We start from the raw sequence: 17692 nt of genomic DNA on the forward strand, positions 1-17692 counted from the left end.
ATCATCCTTGGAATATTTACTATTGCAGGTCCTCCAGCACTGTCTGTGAACATGAATAGGGCTTCTCCAGTAGTGTTTGGGAGATTAAGATCAAGAGCATGATCTTGGACTCTGTAGAGGACTTGGTGATGTAAAGTGGCCTGTTCAGCATTAGAGTCCTGAATTACTCCTACCAATTGTATTTGGATTTTCAGCCTTTGACTTATCGTAGGATCTGATAATCTCATGGTGAAATTAGGAGCTATAGTAAGAATGACACTTCCATTTGAGAGTGTTGTTACTAATGCTCCGATCAAGGCATGTTGGTATTCTTTGAAAGTAGTATCTAAAAGAGCAACTTTGGCTGTTACCGGAAGAGATCTCCTTCCATGAAGGGTAAGAATGAGCCTGACTGCCCCTAGATGCATATGAGTGTAGCCTTGGTTTTGGTAGTTTTGGATGAGTTCTTGTGGGATTTCTAAGGTTATGTATTGTTCGGCAGTAGTGGCTTTTAAACCACACTGTTGGAGATTAGAGGACTGGATGACTTCTTTGGGAGGAGGAGAAGGGTTTCTATGGATGAGATGGCGAATAGAAGTGAGAGTTGATTTCTTTTGTCTGTGGTAGAAAGAGTAAGGACTTATGAGAGGGTATTCAGTGGCCGGGATACGAGAGTCTTCTGGAACATGAGTGAATTCTACCAACTGATCAATCTTATTTCCAAGAGTTTTCTTTAAACTGGAGGGTAATCGGTCTATGCTCAGAAGGGTAGAGTGATGTATAGGTTGAGAAGAACTTGATGAGTTTGTGAGATTCAGACTCTTTCTGAGGCAGCGTCCAATTTATTTCGTAGCTGAGGTGCCACAGTTCGAGTTTTTCATGAGGACGTGAAGAGTAGTGGTACCTACAAAAGATTTCGATGCTTAAGTTATTATGGGTTTTAAACAAATTTTTAATAGATTAGGTTATGAATATACTTGAGGCCTGAGGGTGTCAGAATATTTATAGTAGAGTTGATAACTACCTTTGAGAGTAGTTCCACCTTTGATAGTGGATAACCGTTCTTTTTTGTTAGGATGATTGTTAAAATCTCATTTATAGAGGAGGAGTTAGTTGAGATTCATTCAGATAAGTACGGTTGAGTCAGTTGTCGTTGCGCCCGACCTCATACTATGAGGTCGGGTAGGAGTAGATGAGGCTACCTTTGTTGGGTGGGCATTTATTCATTTTGGACTTGGCTATGTTTTTTGCGCCAAGGTATGAACAGTGCTTCTACTCAAGGTCGAATTTTATGAAGTCGGGCTTGAGCAATTAGATGACTAAGTCGAAATGTTGAGCTGTGGAAAAGTCGTTTAGTAGTTTTGAGGTCTGAAGCCAAGGAGGTCGGACAACTCAACATGATTTGAATGATATAACATTTTCTTAATGTTACTCCGTAACCATTTGTGTGATTTTTCCGTGCGCTATCATTTTGTTGTAATGTAGTTGTTTCTTTCTTAAAAGTTGTCGTTTGATGATATGATATTACAAGTCATTTTGATGTTATGTACGGCTTGCTTTCTTTATACAACATGTTTCTGGCCAAGTCGTTTTTCATGAACTGATTTGCACAACTCGTTTTTTCCAGGTTATTTAAGGCTTGTAGGCTCTGTATGACTGGTTTTAGCACATCTTGTTTAACTAGAGAATATTTCTTGTCCTAGTTTCATACAACTCATTCAGTTCAAGTTGTTTTAAGGATGCATGACTCGTTTTAATACAAATCACCTTTCTGAAGCTTATTCTGATTTTATACAACTCATTTTATACCGAGTTGTTTTGAACATTGTAGATTTGTTGCATGACTTTTCTTTTTGGTACAAATCGCTTATTTTGAGACATGATTAATTTTTTATCGGATTTCATGCAACTCATTTAGTTCAAGTTGTTTTGTGGCTTAATGACTTGTTTCAATACAAATCATTTTTGAAATTTATAGTTCTGATTTCGTATGACTTGTTTTGATACAAATCGTTTATTTCAAAGTCGTAATTATTTCTAAGTATAACCTCGTCTAGCTCGTTCAATGCGAGTAGTTTTAAGGTTTTACTATTTGTTTCATTTCAAATCATTTAATTAAAACGTGGCTATTTCTTGATCTGATTTCATATAACTCGTTTAAATTCGAGCTATTTTTAGGACTTTACAACCTGTTTTAAGTACGACTAGTTTATTTGAGTCCTTTTAAAGTACCATATCATCTTTATAGCCATTGGACTTCGTTGCTTTATCCATTGTGCCCCTACTCGAGGTCAAACGGACCGGATTATCGAATGAAGTCTTTCAATGATTTGTTCAACTCGTTCATTCCGAGTTTTTTATAGATGACTTGTTTTTATACAAGTCACTTTTTTGAAGCACAACTCGTTTTATATCAAGTTATTTTGCGCGATTTGTTTTAATATAAATTGCTTAGATCATATGGTTATTTTTTACTCGATTTCGTTTAACTCATGAGCTTGAGTTGTTTTAAATCATCAAGCCGTATTGTAACCATTTGACACCAATTTGAACCTCGTCGATTTATCCGAGCAACCATTAAAATGGTCGGCTCATGATTTTCGCGCTTTGTCGAGCATAAATTGGCGCCCTAGGTGAAGGGATTATATGCTTATTCTCTCCCCTCTTCTAGTTTTTACAAGATTGTCATCCTTGTGTATAATACTGATGTGCGGAAAACGATCCGACACAAAACTCATTGGCAAGTGCACCGGGTCGCATCAAGTAATAATAACTCACGGGAGTGAGGTCGATCCCACAGGGATTGAAGGATTGAGCAATTTTAGTTTAGTGGTTGATTTAGTCAAGCGAATCAAGATTTAGTTGAGAGATTTGTGATTTGCGGAATTTAAATTGCATGGAAAATAAAGGGAATGGAAAATTCGCATGAAATTAAAGAGAACTGAAATTTAAAGTGCTGAATCTTAAAGAGCAAGAAATTAAATAGCAGAAACTTAGAACGCAAGAAATGTAAATTGCAGAATCTTAGAGGGCAAGAAATGTAAATGGCTTGAATTGTAAAGGGAATTGGGAATTGGATTTGCAGAAATTAAACAAGGAAAAGTAAAATTCAACACACAGAAGGGTGGAAGATGCCTTGGGTTGAATCGGATCTAAAACAGAAATATAAAAGAGCTTGAAAAGCAGTAAACAGAGAAATTGAAAATGGAAATCCAGATCTCAGGACTCGAGAGACTAGATAACCAAGTCTAGATCTCAATGCCTTCCTAGATCCAACAAGAACAATTGCAAAAGAAATGAAGAAATGTAAATTGCAGAGAAAGTAGAAGAAGAAGCAATTAACAGAAACTGAAATTCAATGATGCGAAAAATTAAACAAGATCCCAAGGTGAGATTGAAATAGAATTTCTTCAATTCTCCACCCAAGATCCGAAGCAAGAAAAGTAAAGAGTATTCAAGCAAGAACAAGGAAGAAGAGAGATCAATTCTCCTCCCCAAATTCTCTTGAATTAAAACAACAATGCCAAAATGTAAAGGTGAGCTCTCTACAAACTACCAAATCAAAACCGAAAAGAAAGCTCTCTTAAAAACTTAAATCCTAATCTATTTATACACTTTCTTCAAATGGTCTTCAAGCCTTGAATTGGGCCTTTGCTCTTGATGGAATTGGGTTGATAGAGGCCTTGGTTGATTGCTCTTGGAGTTGGAGAGAGAACCAATGTGAACCGGGTTGTGAATCTTAAAAGCTTGAGTAAAAGTTTGAGTAAAAGTTTGAGGCAAACTTTTACTCAAACTTTTTACATCAGCTGCCCCATTCTTGCTGCTACCAACGTTTGAGCCAAAGTTTGGGGTCAAACTTTTGCTCAAACGTTGGCCCCCTTGTGCATATATGTGGCGCCAACGTTTGCCAAAAAGTTTGAGGCAAACGTTGGCGCAAACGTTTTCTCTCCAGGGTGTGTTGCTGATGGCGCCAACGTTTGCCAAAAAGTTTGAGGCAAACGTTGGCGCAAGCTTTTGTCCTCCAGGGTGTTGATTTTGTGATGCCAACGTTTGCCAAAAAGTTTGAGGCAAACGTTAGCTCAAACTTTTCTCCCAAAAGTTTGAGCTAAAGTTTGAGGCAAACTTTTGCTCAAGCTTTTTTTTCCCTGGGGTGTTTTCACTTCTTCCAAAAGTTTGAGCTAAAGTTTGAGGCAAACTTTTGCTCAAACTTTTTGTTCTCTCTTGCTCCTAGCCATTCCTCTTTGCTTCAACCTTTCTCCAAGCTTTCTTCACCTATCATCAATCAATCAAACACATCAAAGCTATGCTCAAAAATCATGAGATATTCATTCTTTCATAATATATGATAATTATAGCATAAAACCTCATGAAATTGCATTAATTCATCTATAGTTGATTGAATCAAAGGGAACATGGAAATCTACCCAATTGGCTTGCTTATGGCTCAAGAAAGTGCATAAATCAATCGAAAACAAAAGAAAAAAGCTAGTGAAACTAGGCTAAGATGGCTTGTCATCAAATACAATTCGTTTTTATATCGAGTTGTTTCAGTTTTTACAAGGTTGTCATCCTTGATTTTTTACAACTCATTTTATATCGAGTTGTTTTAATTTTGCTTTAGTGATTCATTATGACACAAATCACTTTTTAATGCTTTGCTTTAATGATTTATTTTGATACAAATCACTTTTAAAGCTTTGCTTTCAGGTTGACATGATTTGTGCTTGACACAAGTTCGTTGAAAATATGGTTGACTGGCACAACTCGTTTAAACTAAGTTGTCCTCATGTTGTTGTGGATGTTAGAACAAATTTTTTTGAACAACTTATTTTTGTGAAGTTCTATTTTATACGACTTATTTTTAATACAAGTCGTTTATTTTTGGAACTTGTAGAGTTGAGCTTGTGGGCTTGGAATTAAGTACGACTTATTTGTTACTCGTGCGGTTGAGTTGATAAATCGTATCTATGCCTCGAGGGAAATTTTTAGTTAAGTTATTTTTGTGACTTGTTCTAAGCACAACTCTTTCAACCCATTTGGCCCGAGCTTTTTTCCAATTCGCCTATGTAACTTCTTACACCAATTTGGATCTCGTCGCTTTACCTGCCGACCAATCAGGTCGGGCAATGATTTTTGCACTTTATTAAGCTTAAATTGGTGTGTCAACGGTAGAAAATAAATTTCCATAAGAAATTATAGTATCTCCTTATGTTGGAGTCGTGTAGCGACCTAGGCAGTTCTTCACCCTTGAGGTCGGACATTTTATAGTAGTATTTTCCTAAAACTTCAGTAATTTTGTAAGGTCTTATCCTGCTTGCTATCAGCTTTCCTTTGTCTGACCTATGTATCCCAATTTTATTTCTTATCAAGATGAGGTCTTTTGTGGCAAATCTTATCGTACCTCGCAGCCATCCTTTGTCTTAAAACCACTTTTCTCATCCAAGTCTGCTCTCGAATTTCCAGATGGAGGTTGAACTCTTCTTTTTGAGCTTGAATGTTACCAACTTCGTTGTAGAATTTATCAAAGCTTCTTCTCTTATCTGAGTTTGCTCTCAGATTTCTAGAAAGAGATTGAGTTCTTTTTTTGTGCTCTGACTTCATTACAGAATGTTGCCATTGGTTTTATTTATGTCCGTGGGAATCAAGGCTTTTGTGCCATATGCATGTCAAAAGGGAGATTCTTTAGTGGTAGTTTGCGTTGTTTCATAAAAGTTAGTAAGTAGAACTAAGATCGTAACACCTTTTTGGCGGTGACCTTCCCCAAAATGAATTCCACATATTTCACTGTGGGTTTCATCTAGAACCTCTTGTATTCGAAGTCGGGATGCATTTTGATAGAGGTGTTGAGATCCCTCTTTTATAGAGAATATTACAAACTAAGGTATAGTGCTAAGCTTTTTTCATTAATCTCCTTACCTCCCTTTATTCTTGAGGAAGGATGTCGAACTTGATATATTCAACGCTTAGAGTTATCCATTCTTAGATTGTGAGGATGTCTGTCTTGTTAACTTCTTTTAATATTAAAGGTGACTGTAGTATTTTTTGGATCAGAATTTTATTATTGTCACAGGTTTTGTATTGGCTAGCTTGGAGAAGGCATTAGCTCGGCCATTCTGCTCTCGGCTTATATGCCTGACCTTTCCTTCTTCATTCTTGAGGATGATCCCTGCTCCACTACCAGCTTTGTTTGATGATCCATCTCCCAATCGTGGACCTCCCTTTTTGCTAACCGGTATATTCCGCAAGGAAGTCGGCCAAGTATTACGACTTGATGACTGTCCAAGTTTCGTACTTCAAATCAAATTCATACAGCTCCATAGTCCACTGTAGCATCTGCCCTGCAATATCCATTTTTTGGAGGATATGCTTCATGGTCTGATTAGCTCGAGCTTTGATGATGTGAGCTTGAGAGTGAGGTCACAATCTCGGAGATGCCAAGACCAAAGTATATGCAACTTGCTCAATTTTCTGATAATTGAGCTCATCTACTTGGGGTACCTTATTAGTGAAGTAGACGAGCTTTCGGCCGACATCTTCTTCTTTAAATAGTGCAGAGGCTACTACTTTGTTGGCCACATCTAAATATAGGACAAACTCTTCTCTCGTTTCATATCGGGTAAGAATTGGAGGCTGAGACAAGAATTTTACGAATTCTTGAAAGACTTGTTCAAATTCCTGGGTCAATGTGAAGCCGTGCCTCCTTTCACGCATATCAGGTTAGCTTTAAATATAAATAAGTTATAATTCATTTTTTAAATTAGAATTCCTTATTTTAGAAAATTATTTTATAAGTAATTAGATTAATTTTATAAATATTTGAGTTCAATCAAATTTTGATTCTTATATATATTTTTATTATAATGAAATATTTTACATAATTAAAACTTTAAGTTTAGTAGTTTATAAATAATAAAAATTATATATATTTTAATTTTAGTAATTGATATTTTTAATTTAAGAATAAAGTTTAGTTAATAATATTATTATCGAACTAGACATCCGCCGATATAAGTAAATATTGGTATTCTTCGGTGAACTTAGCCTTACTAATGCTTCACCGTATATCTTTTATTATTATGTTGCTAATATCATTTATATTAGTAACTCATATACATTATTACTTGTGTTTTAATATATCCAATTTTCATAATTATCCGTTTAGGATATTTATAACTTGAATCGCTGACTCAATAGTTTGAAACCGCGACACCCAACCCCTCCTAATGACACGTACCCCTAACTCACTATATAATTATCATCTTAAGCTATTAATCTTCCTTTTACACCACCGAAAGGAAGAGAAAAGCTAGAGAGAGAGAACGTGAGAATTCTATGGCACTGTAAACTTCCGGCTTCGATTTTCTGAGATCCGTAACTCCAATAAAAAAATCTAATCCGGTAAAAGTGTTCGTATTTTTCTCCTTTACACGTTGGCGTTACTTTTGTCTGGTAGAAGTTGACGGTGACGTAGCTTCTCTTCTCCTTGAGTTCGGCCAATTGGAATTCTAGGAGGTACAGACGATTTCTGATGTTTTTCTCTTTAGCAACTCGGTCAGAAAGCTTCTCCGGAGATTTCGTTGTTGTGATTTCTGCACAAAGGTAGGGTTTTAGTAACTTTATAATAATTAAATATTAATTTGATAAGTGAATGTTGATTTGGTTAATTATTGTTTGAATTTGAATGAGTTTATGTTGAATTATTATTGTTACTTGTGATTTGTTGGTTCGACTATGAGGAACATCTCAGTTGTGGTTGTTTTAATAATTTTGGCACTGTTGTGATATAGTATTTCAAGATAAATTTGATGAGCTTTGATAGCCACGAGATTTAATCAAAAGCTATGAAAAATCATTTACCAATAGTTGACAAACTAGTTAAAAATCAAATAATTTTGATGAATTTTTAAAGAGTTTGATTTGGTTATTTGAAAAACACAAAAAAAAAACCTCATGTTTCGACTATTTTGTGGCCAAAATATATTTAAGAAAGAGTTTTGAGACTAGAAGTTAAATAAAAGGAAGTTTGTGAGTTAAAATAGAATTTTTAGAAGTTTAGTGATTAAAGTGTAATTTCTAAAAAGATTAGGGGTCAAAATAAAATTTTAAAAGCTTTAAGAATTATATTAGCTGATTTAGTTATTAAGAAAATAATTATTTGATTTTGGAAGCGGTTGGATTTTGAGTTGGTTTGATTTTAAAAGATATTTAATATTAAGATTGGATCGATTTTGTGAATGATTTTGCTGTTGGAAATGGTTTAGATGGGACCCGAGAAGGGTGACAAGGTCCAAGTTTTAGTGAAGGTGTTGCCGAAATTTTTAGAAGAATTTTGAGAAGTTTTATTTTGGCTGATTTGAATTGAAGAATTATTTTATTTGATTTTGATTTATTTAAGAAAAGAATAAATTATATTTGAGTTTAAATGATTTAGTTTTGAAATGAGATTGGTAGTCGCTCCCCTAAAAGTCTAGAGGCCTTGCCGAGGGATTTAACTAATAAACGATTATTCTTTTGTTTTTTGAAAGAAGAGTTTCCGTTCTTTGTGAAGAGAAGAAATAGCCATGAAGAATTATTTTTGAAGGATATAAATATATTTTTATGAAAAGATTGAGTTTAATATTATAATTATATAAATTTTTTTCGGGTAGTTTGGATAATAAATAAAGTCCAGGGGTAAAGCGAGTATTTTATAAAAATTCAGGGTTATTTTTATAAATATGAAACAAAGATTGAAGGTTTAAATATAATTTTATAAAATATTGAGGAGTTCATGGTTTAGAAAATAATTAATAAAAATTTGAAAATAAGGTTTTATAAAATAAGTTTTAAGAGTATTATAAATATTATTTTAAATATGTGTTTAAAATTACTCATTTACATTAGAGTAAATTATTATTATAATTATTATTTATCAAGATATTATTTTATAAGAACATTATTGTATGTATTATGAAAAATAAAACAGAGAGTGGTAAATAGACAAGTTTTTCTAAAAATTTTATAAAGACAAATCTAAACTAAGGATCTCATGATCCTCTCTTCATAAAATATTTAGGAAAGATGAGGGAAGAGTGTGAAGATAGTTTGTGATGTTGAAAGTAAGAAATTAAAAAAATGATGAGAAAGAAAAGAAAAGATTAAAAGAATCTAAAGAATCTCTGTCACAGGAGAACAAAGAGCAGGAATAAAAGAAACGAAAGAAAGAACGAAAAGAAAAAGAAATAAGTAGAGATATTGTTTGGCACTGAGAACAAGTTGGGATGATTGTGTACCTGCTGAAGATGAGCAGAGATATGGTGGTGAGTCCACTGAGATTTACTTTCCAGAGATACATCGGCCAATCCAGGAGATGGTCGCACCTATAAGACAGAGGTTGCTTAGAGAGGTTATCAATACATACATTGGCTAGAGAGCCTCACCTGTAAGACCGAGGTTGCTTACAGAGGTTATATTTGCATAGATTGGCTCAAGAGGGTCGTACCTGTAAGACAGAGATTGCTTACAGAGGTTATGGCACTGGAAACCAAACTCAGACAAAGGTTGCTGAGTTACGTCGGAAGCGGGTCGAAACCGACAAATGAGCTCATGACCTGTATTAGGGATAGACATGCATCATACTTGTTTGCGCATATTTATTTTTTATTGTGTTTTCTATGATTGTGTGTGCTTGTTATTGGATTCTATGTTCTGTAATTGTTGAGTTGGATTATACTTTGTTAACTATTGTTATTGATTGTGAACATAATGAAATGAACTTAACTTCTAACCCCGGCCCTACTAATAACTCCCCAATTCTTACCCCCTATCTCCACCCCTTTCAGGTACAGGTGCGAAGGCTTAGTGCGGAACTACAAGAACATAGAAGATTCTGTTTACAAGTTGAGTTGTTAGATTTTATTTTTCCCTCGTCATTTATTATTTTAGTTTTTAGAGGGGTAGAAATTGTATTTGAGGATCTATGAGTAAGTCTATGTACATAATGCTACGTGGATATATATAATTTTTTGATTAGACTATTTAAAGTACCGACTCTTCGTTTTCGTGGTGAAAGTTTCGGTTCGTATTCGCGAAGGTTCAATATTAAATAAAAATAATATAGAATTAAAAGGTTTAGAGGTAAGTAACGCCTGAGCTTTTAGTACGATCATGAGGTGCTAAAAATTAGGGTGTTACAGCCGTCGATGGTGAGATCGAGGTGGGGATTGTTGCTGCGGACAAGGAGAGGGATGGGATACCAAGGGAGCGATTTGTCATTCCCTCTTCTTTTCTTTGATGATAGTGAATTTAATCTAATTTAACTGTAGAAGCAGAATCATCATCTCCATTTGATATTGTCTGCCCAGTACGGGATTTTCGGTATCCATAGGAACTATCTTCCAATATCTATTTCCATGTTTTTTTGTCGCCTATAGTAAACTCGGTAGGTTGCATTCAAATGGGTTGTTGCTGCATTTTCTGGTATAAACTTAAGTTCGAAATTAAAGTTTCATTATTTTCACCAACAATGTTTTCCATTTATTATTTTTTCTTCATAAAACCTATGTATTTGGAATATACAATTGTTCTATTATCATGAGTGGGTATTTGTGGCTTATTTTTCTATCGTAGTGAATAGATCGGCACTATTATCATGGAGGCAGAAATCTTCAAAGTGGATCACCACTTCTTTTTTATATATATCTGAAGTTGGGTGTTGTTTGCCTATGTTGATGTTGATGATCCGCCATTATCAAGGCTTGAGCTCTAGGTTCTGGCAATGGCGTCAATGTTTCGAGGGTTACGTAAAATTGGGTTGTATTTGGAACTGGACATGAGATCCAAACTCCTTCTGAGGCAGCGTCTGACTTGTTTCGTAGCCGAGGTGCCGCCTTCCGAGTTCTTCGTGATGAGGTGGGGGTGGTACCTTCAAGGGACTGCGATGCTTAAGTTAGCATGAGTTTTAGGCAGGTTTTAGTAGATTGAGTTCTGAATATATCTGAGGGTGTCAATGTATTTATAGTAGAATTGATAACTACCTTTTAGAGTAGTTTCACCTTTGATAGTGGATAAACGTTCCATTTTATTAGGAAGATTGTTAAGATCTCATTTTTAGATAAGTAGAAGTTAGTTGAGATTCCTTCAGATAAGTAGGGCTGAATTGGTTGTCGTTGCGCCCAACTTTTATAAAGCCGGAAAGGAGTAGATGATGCCACTTTTATTGGGTAAGCTTTTATTCATTTTGAGTCTGGCTATATTTTTTAGACCAAAATATAAATACAATCTATAGTAGTTATTGAACCTATAATGATGTACTTAACCTATGTTATTATCATAAATTTATTAGATTTGACCACTCATAGATAATTTACTATTGAAATATGTTCCATCTTATGAAAATTAATAAATTATATTATGTGAAGCGTGACTTTTGAATATAAAAATAAAATATCTTTAATATTTTCGAAGTATGCTTGGTATAAAAGTAAAAATTTAGAGGATGACATTATATTGTTATGGGTAAAGTACGATTTTGTTTTTTATGGTTTAGGTCTAAATTTTTTTTGTCTCTAATATTTTTTTCTATACAAAATTGTCCTTAAAGTTTAACGTAATTTTAAAATCATCTTTTTAGATAGATTAATTTTTTAAATGATAAAAATACCATTTCTCTCTCTCTTCTCACCACCACCACTACTCCATCCACTATCACTCCGTTACCATCTGTATCAAGAAATAACTTTCAACAACAACCTCAAATAAATCAAAATCAAAATAGCAATTCATCACCAAAACTATCATCATTAAGAAGAAATAAGAAAATCATCATCATCGTCAAAACAAACATTAACAAAAAAGAGAGGGAAGGGGAAGGGAGGGGAGGGGAAGGGCCAGGCACGTAACGATAACAGATGCAGCACTGGTGCCGATAGAGGAGGCGGAGAAGCCTGTTACCAGTGTGACAATGGCAATTATGGTGGCGGCAGTGCATGCTACAGTTGTAACAGATTTTGACACATGGCTAGGGATTGCGTCAATGGAAGTGGCGGAGGCGATGGAGGAGGAGCAAACAGTGGGGGCTACTTTAAGTGCGGCGAGTTCGGGAGCATGACGAGACATTGCAGTGGAGGTGGCGGCGACAGTGAGTTTGGACACATGGCAAGGGACTACAGCGGAGGTGGCGGTAACGGTGGTGGTTGCTATAGGTGTGGTGAGGTTGGTCACTTGGCTAGAGATTGCAACAGAGAAGGTGGTTTAGGTGCTAGTAGAAATGGTGGAAAGAGCACGTGCTTCAATTGTGGGAAGCCTGGACATTTTTTACTTTTGCAGAGGATTTTGACGGTGGAGGAGAGGGAGGAGGGGCAGTCCAGATAAGAGAGAAAGGGGTGGGTGTTGTTTTTGCTTTTGATGATGAGGAAGAAGAGATGATGAAGAAGAAGAATTGAAGAAGAAGAAAACGAAAAAGAGAAGAGTATTTTGGTCCAAATGAGGATTTTAAAATTACGTTGAACCTTAAGGACAATTTTGTATGCAAAAAAAAAGTTTCGAACGAAAAAAATTTTCGACTTATACCATAAAGACCAAAATCATACTTAACTCTTTTGTTATCGGATGAACCTTAGCTTTATTAATGTTATCTTTTATAATGCTATAATTTTTCTTATTAAATATTTTAAAATACAAATAACTTTTAGATTTTAGAATATAAAAGAATAGACAAAAATAAAATATTTTATAAACTAAAGTATAACTAATAGGAATGTGATTCTACTGGAAGAGGCAGACATATCAAAAGGTATTAACGCTTGCTCCAATAGTCTCTATGGCAGACTCTTTGCTTCCAAAACCTTCTCAATTGGAACCATGGGGAATGCTTTAAAGGCTATATGGGGAAACCCGGAAGGATTTAGCGTGAGTGACAAAGGGGATAATTCCTTCCAATTCTTTTTTAATAAAGAAGTGGATGTCTTGCGTGTTGAACGTGGTTCTCCATGGCTATTCAAAGATTATGTGCTCCATGTCAAGAGATGGAAGGAAGATCAGATCTGTGATGAAGAGATTATTTCCAATTTTCCAGTTTGGGTTCAATTTTGGGGTTTGCCAGAATCGTTTAAAACCCTCGAAGTTGGACGTAAATTGGGAGAGAATCTGGGCACAGTGTTGGAGGTAGGTAAATTTCAGATGCGAGGCAGAGAAACTAGGATTGTGAAAGCCAAAATCAATATCGATGCTACCAGGCAAGTGAGAGATCAGTTAATAGTGGCAGGACCTAATAAAAAGGAGGTAGAAGTGGCACTGCGCTATGAGAGACTTGGAAAGTTCTGTACCTATTGCGCAAAATTGGGGCACGAGGTGAAAAACTGTCATGATCTGCTGAAGGACACAGAGAGTGAGATGGTAAAAGAGGATGACATTGGCGAAAGGGTTAAAGCTAGCCAAGTGGGAACGCGAATCTACTCTGAAGGAGAAAGAACATTCAACAACTCAACCCAAAACCAGAATAAGGCCACTCAACATAAGAAAAAACCGGTCTTAAACTGCTTATTGGAAGAATTTGCAGGGATGTCAATGCAAGAAGGGAAACAAAGTTTGAAACCACAAGACACTGGTAACAGGGCAGCACCTGAGTCACCTCAATCAGCCAATTCTAGAACAGAATGCATGGAGATTATCATAGCTGGTCAGTCCAATACCAAGGAGGATGAAGGGCAACTTATGCAATTCGCTATTGGGGAGTGTCTCACCACAGAAAAAGGTAGGAAGTGGAAAAGGTTAGCAAGACAAGGTGCTGCAGAGTCAGATACTAAAAGTGAACCCAAAAAAAGGTTGATGAGTGGTATAGCTGAAGTAACTACAAAGAAAGCAAGAACAGAGGATGAAAATGCAGTTGAACAGATGGTGGAGGGTGCCAGCCTACAAATGGCACCCAAGGCGCCATGAGAACTATAGTTTGGAATTGTCGGGGTTTGGGGAGACCCCTGACAATTCACACCTTAAAAGGGATCTGTAAATCCCACTCTCCCGAGATTGTGTTTATAAGTGAAACAAAGAACCAATCTCGACAGGTGGAAGCAAAACTTCGGGTATGCGGCTACGAAAACTGGCATATTGTTAACCCGGCAGGAGTGGCAGGAGGACTTGTGCTAGCTTGGAAGGACAGCATCAGTGTTCAAATTATTAGTAGTGGAGAATTTTTTGTGGCAGCCGAAATTAAGGAAGTCGGAAGCAGTGAGGTATGGGCGTTCATTGGTGTCCATTTGAGTTGTTCAGAACAAATTCGATCCTTACAGTTTGAGGAGCTTATAACAATGAGCCAACACATGGAAGGAAAAGTGGTAATAGCAGGCGATTTTAATGCTATAACAAGCCAAGCGGAAAAGGAGGGTGGAGGCCAAAAATCAGCAACCACCATTGCAACATTCACTAATTTTATTGACAGTAACGAATTGGTGGATATTGGAATGGTGGGGCACCCTTTCACGTGGACAAATCGAAGACAAGGAGAGGATTTGGTGAAGGAGAGGCTTGACCGCTATTTAGTTGGGATGGAATGGAAGTTAAAGTTTCCGAATGCAGTGGTGCACAGGCTCACAGAGTCAGGCTCGGATCATGCTCCAATTTTGATGGAAACCGAACCTCAATCCTGGCATAGTAAAAGGCGGTTTAAATACCAGGAACGTTGGTGTGGAGAAGAGGATGTCAAGAGAATTGTCAGTGAAGTGTGGAGAATGGAAGTTGTAGGCTCGGCTATGTTCTCCTTGGCCCAAAAGTTGAAAGTTTGTAGACATAGACTAGTTCAATGGCAGAAAACTCACAAAGCAAACTCCCGGAAAGAAATTGAGGACCTTCAAGCTAAACTAGAGGAGTTGCGGGTGGCTGGAATCAATGGGGGAGAGGAGGTTACCAGTTTGGAAGAGAAGTTGGAGCTGGCATATTTGAAAGAAGAGAGCTATTGGCGAGAAAAATCTAGAATCAAGTGGCTAAAAGAAGGAGATCAGAACACTAGATTCTTTCACCAGAAATTTCAATCAAGGATGCGAAGGAACAGAATTTGGAGATTAGTAGGGAGGGACAATGAGATTGCATCGAAACCGGAGGATATTGCAAAGGTAGCTGAAGACTACTTTTGCGATATTTTTACTTCTTCTTGTTCGGCTGATCCGAATCCATACTTAGAGGATTTGGAGTCTAAGGTTACAGCTTCCATGAACCGTAGGCTCCAAAGGCCAGTAACTATGGACGAGGTCAAAAGAGCTACATTTAGTGTTCATGCTCAGAGTGCTCCTGGTGATGACGGGTTTACAGCTAAGTTTTTTCACTTTTTCTGGGATATAGTTGGAGGTGACGTTTTTAAGGCAGTGAGAAGTTTCTTTCACAGTGGCAGAATTTTAAAAAGCTTCAATCATACTCAAATTTGTTTGATTCCAAAGGTGCCAGATGCCAGTGACATGACTCAGGTACGACCGATCAGTTTGTCTTCAGTTATGTATAAAATTATTTCTAAAGTTATGGTGCACCGATTACAAGGTATTATGAATAAAATTATAAGTCCAAATCAGAGTGCGTTTCTCAAAGGAAGACTCATTTCGGATAATATTCTAATTGCCCACGAATGTATGCACTATTTGAAAAATAAGAGAAGTGGGGCAGAGCATAAGATGGCTATTAAACTAGACATGAGCAAGGCTTATGATAGGGTTGAATGACATTTTTTATGGTATATTATGGATAAGCTGGGGTTTGATGCTAAATGGATTAACTGGACTAAGGAATTGGTAACGACTGTTTCTTACTCTGTTGTTGTGGAAGGTCAACCATTTGGCTATTTTAGGCCAAATAGGGGCATCCGACAGGGTGACCCCCTATCTCCATATCTCTTTCTTTTTTGTGCAGAAGGACTTTCCTTCTTGCTACACAAGGCAGAGCAAAACAGATTAATTCAAGGAGTTCAAGTTAATCGGAGATGCCAAACAATTAATCACCTTTTGTTTGCTGATGATTCAATCCTTTTTTGCAAGAGCGCACCTAATACAAGCCAAAGCATTCTAGAATTGCTAGAGACCTATGAGGGTTTTAGTGGGCAAAAAGTCAATTTGAATAAGTCGGCTATCTTTTTCAGTCACAACACTCCTCAGAACACAAGACTAGCAATTGCTCAGACACTAAATATTGAACATATCGGAGCACAAGACAAATACCTGGGACTGCCCTCTATAGTTCAAAAATCAAAGAAAGCAACCTTTGGAGCTATCAAGGATAAAGTTCAAAAGAGGATTATGGGTTGGAAAAGAAGTATATTGTCATCAGGTGGCAGGCACACGCTATTGAGAGCGGTGGGGGAGGCGATTCCTATTTATACACTCTCTTGTTTCAAGCTCCCGGACACGCTGTTGACTGAGATTCATAGCATGCTCTCGCAATTTTGGTGGGGTCAAAAAGGCGCAGAACGAAGAATGGTTTGGATTAAATGGGACACAATGACGAGACCAAAGAAAGATGGAGGGCTGGGGATCAAGGATCTAAGGGCGCAAAATTTGGCTTTATTGGGCAAGCAATGTTGGCGTCTAATGAAATACTCTAATTCTACTATATCAAGAATGCTCAAAGCTAAATATTTTAGATATACCGATTTCCTACATGCAGAGATAGGAAGCGTACCGTCGTGGGGTTGGAGAAGTGTTCTTGAAGGGCGCAAGGTGATCGAGAAAGGCTTGTTATGGAAAATAGGCTCTGGCACTAATGTTCACATCTTCCATGACCCCTGGCTCCCACCACCAGTGCCCCTTAATGTCCCTCAAAATGCACTCACAATCCCGCCAAATATGCAAGTGTATTACGTTAGTGCGTTACTAAATCCTGATAGAAGTTGGAATAAAAATTTGATTGAGTCGATTTTTTCAGTTGATATATGCAATAAAATTTTTTCAATCAAACCAACAGAGGAGGAGGATGAAGTTAATTAGTGCTGGACAAAATCTGGTATATATGAAGTTGGGTCAGGATACAAAATTGCTTATGGATTCTTTCATTCTCCTACTTCATTGAGGTCCCAAAACATACACAACAGAGTCTGGAATAGCATTTGGGAGTTGAAATTACCACATAAAATTAAGATTTTTCTATGGAAAAGTCTTCATGAAAAGCTTCCGGTGTTGCAACAAGTTCACAGCCGGTTCGCATCCACTCCTGCCACTTGTCCAAGATGCATGTTGAAGGCTGAATCAATTTCTCATGCTTTGTTCCAATGCCAACTGTCTTCAATAATATGGAGCCTAAGCTTAATAACCCCTGACCTATGGATGAGAGAAGAAGAAACTTTTTTCAATTGGTGGCAACGAGTCTTATCCTGGGCAGTGGCTCAATTCGACGGTAGACAAAAGACCCTCCTCATAGCGGCGTTGTGTTGGAGCACTTGGAAAGCGAGGAATCGGTGTGTTTTTGAGAATATAATAAGCCCAGCACCAAAGATAGTGAAAGAAGCTAGCAATTTAGTGCGTGAACTCGTGAACCATACCTGATAGATGCTACTTTTTCTTTACTCTTACTTTACTCTTCTTTAAGCTCTTAGTCTTTCAGTCACAGCTGATGATAAATGGGAATACCCAATTCTTTTGTACTTCCTTATGGAAACACTTTTATTTTATATTAATAAAATAATATTTATCTTTGGAAAAAAAAACTAAAAAGTAAAAAATGTTTTTGAACTATTTTACTCAACTTAGGAGTTCCTACAAAA

The sequence above is a fragment of the Arachis hypogaea genome, chromosome 3 (genome assembly GCF_003086295.3).
Source record: "Arachis hypogaea cultivar Tifrunner chromosome 3, arahy.Tifrunner.gnm2.J5K5, whole genome shotgun sequence".
Lineage (NCBI taxonomy): Eukaryota > Viridiplantae > Streptophyta > Magnoliopsida > Fabales > Fabaceae > Arachis > Arachis hypogaea.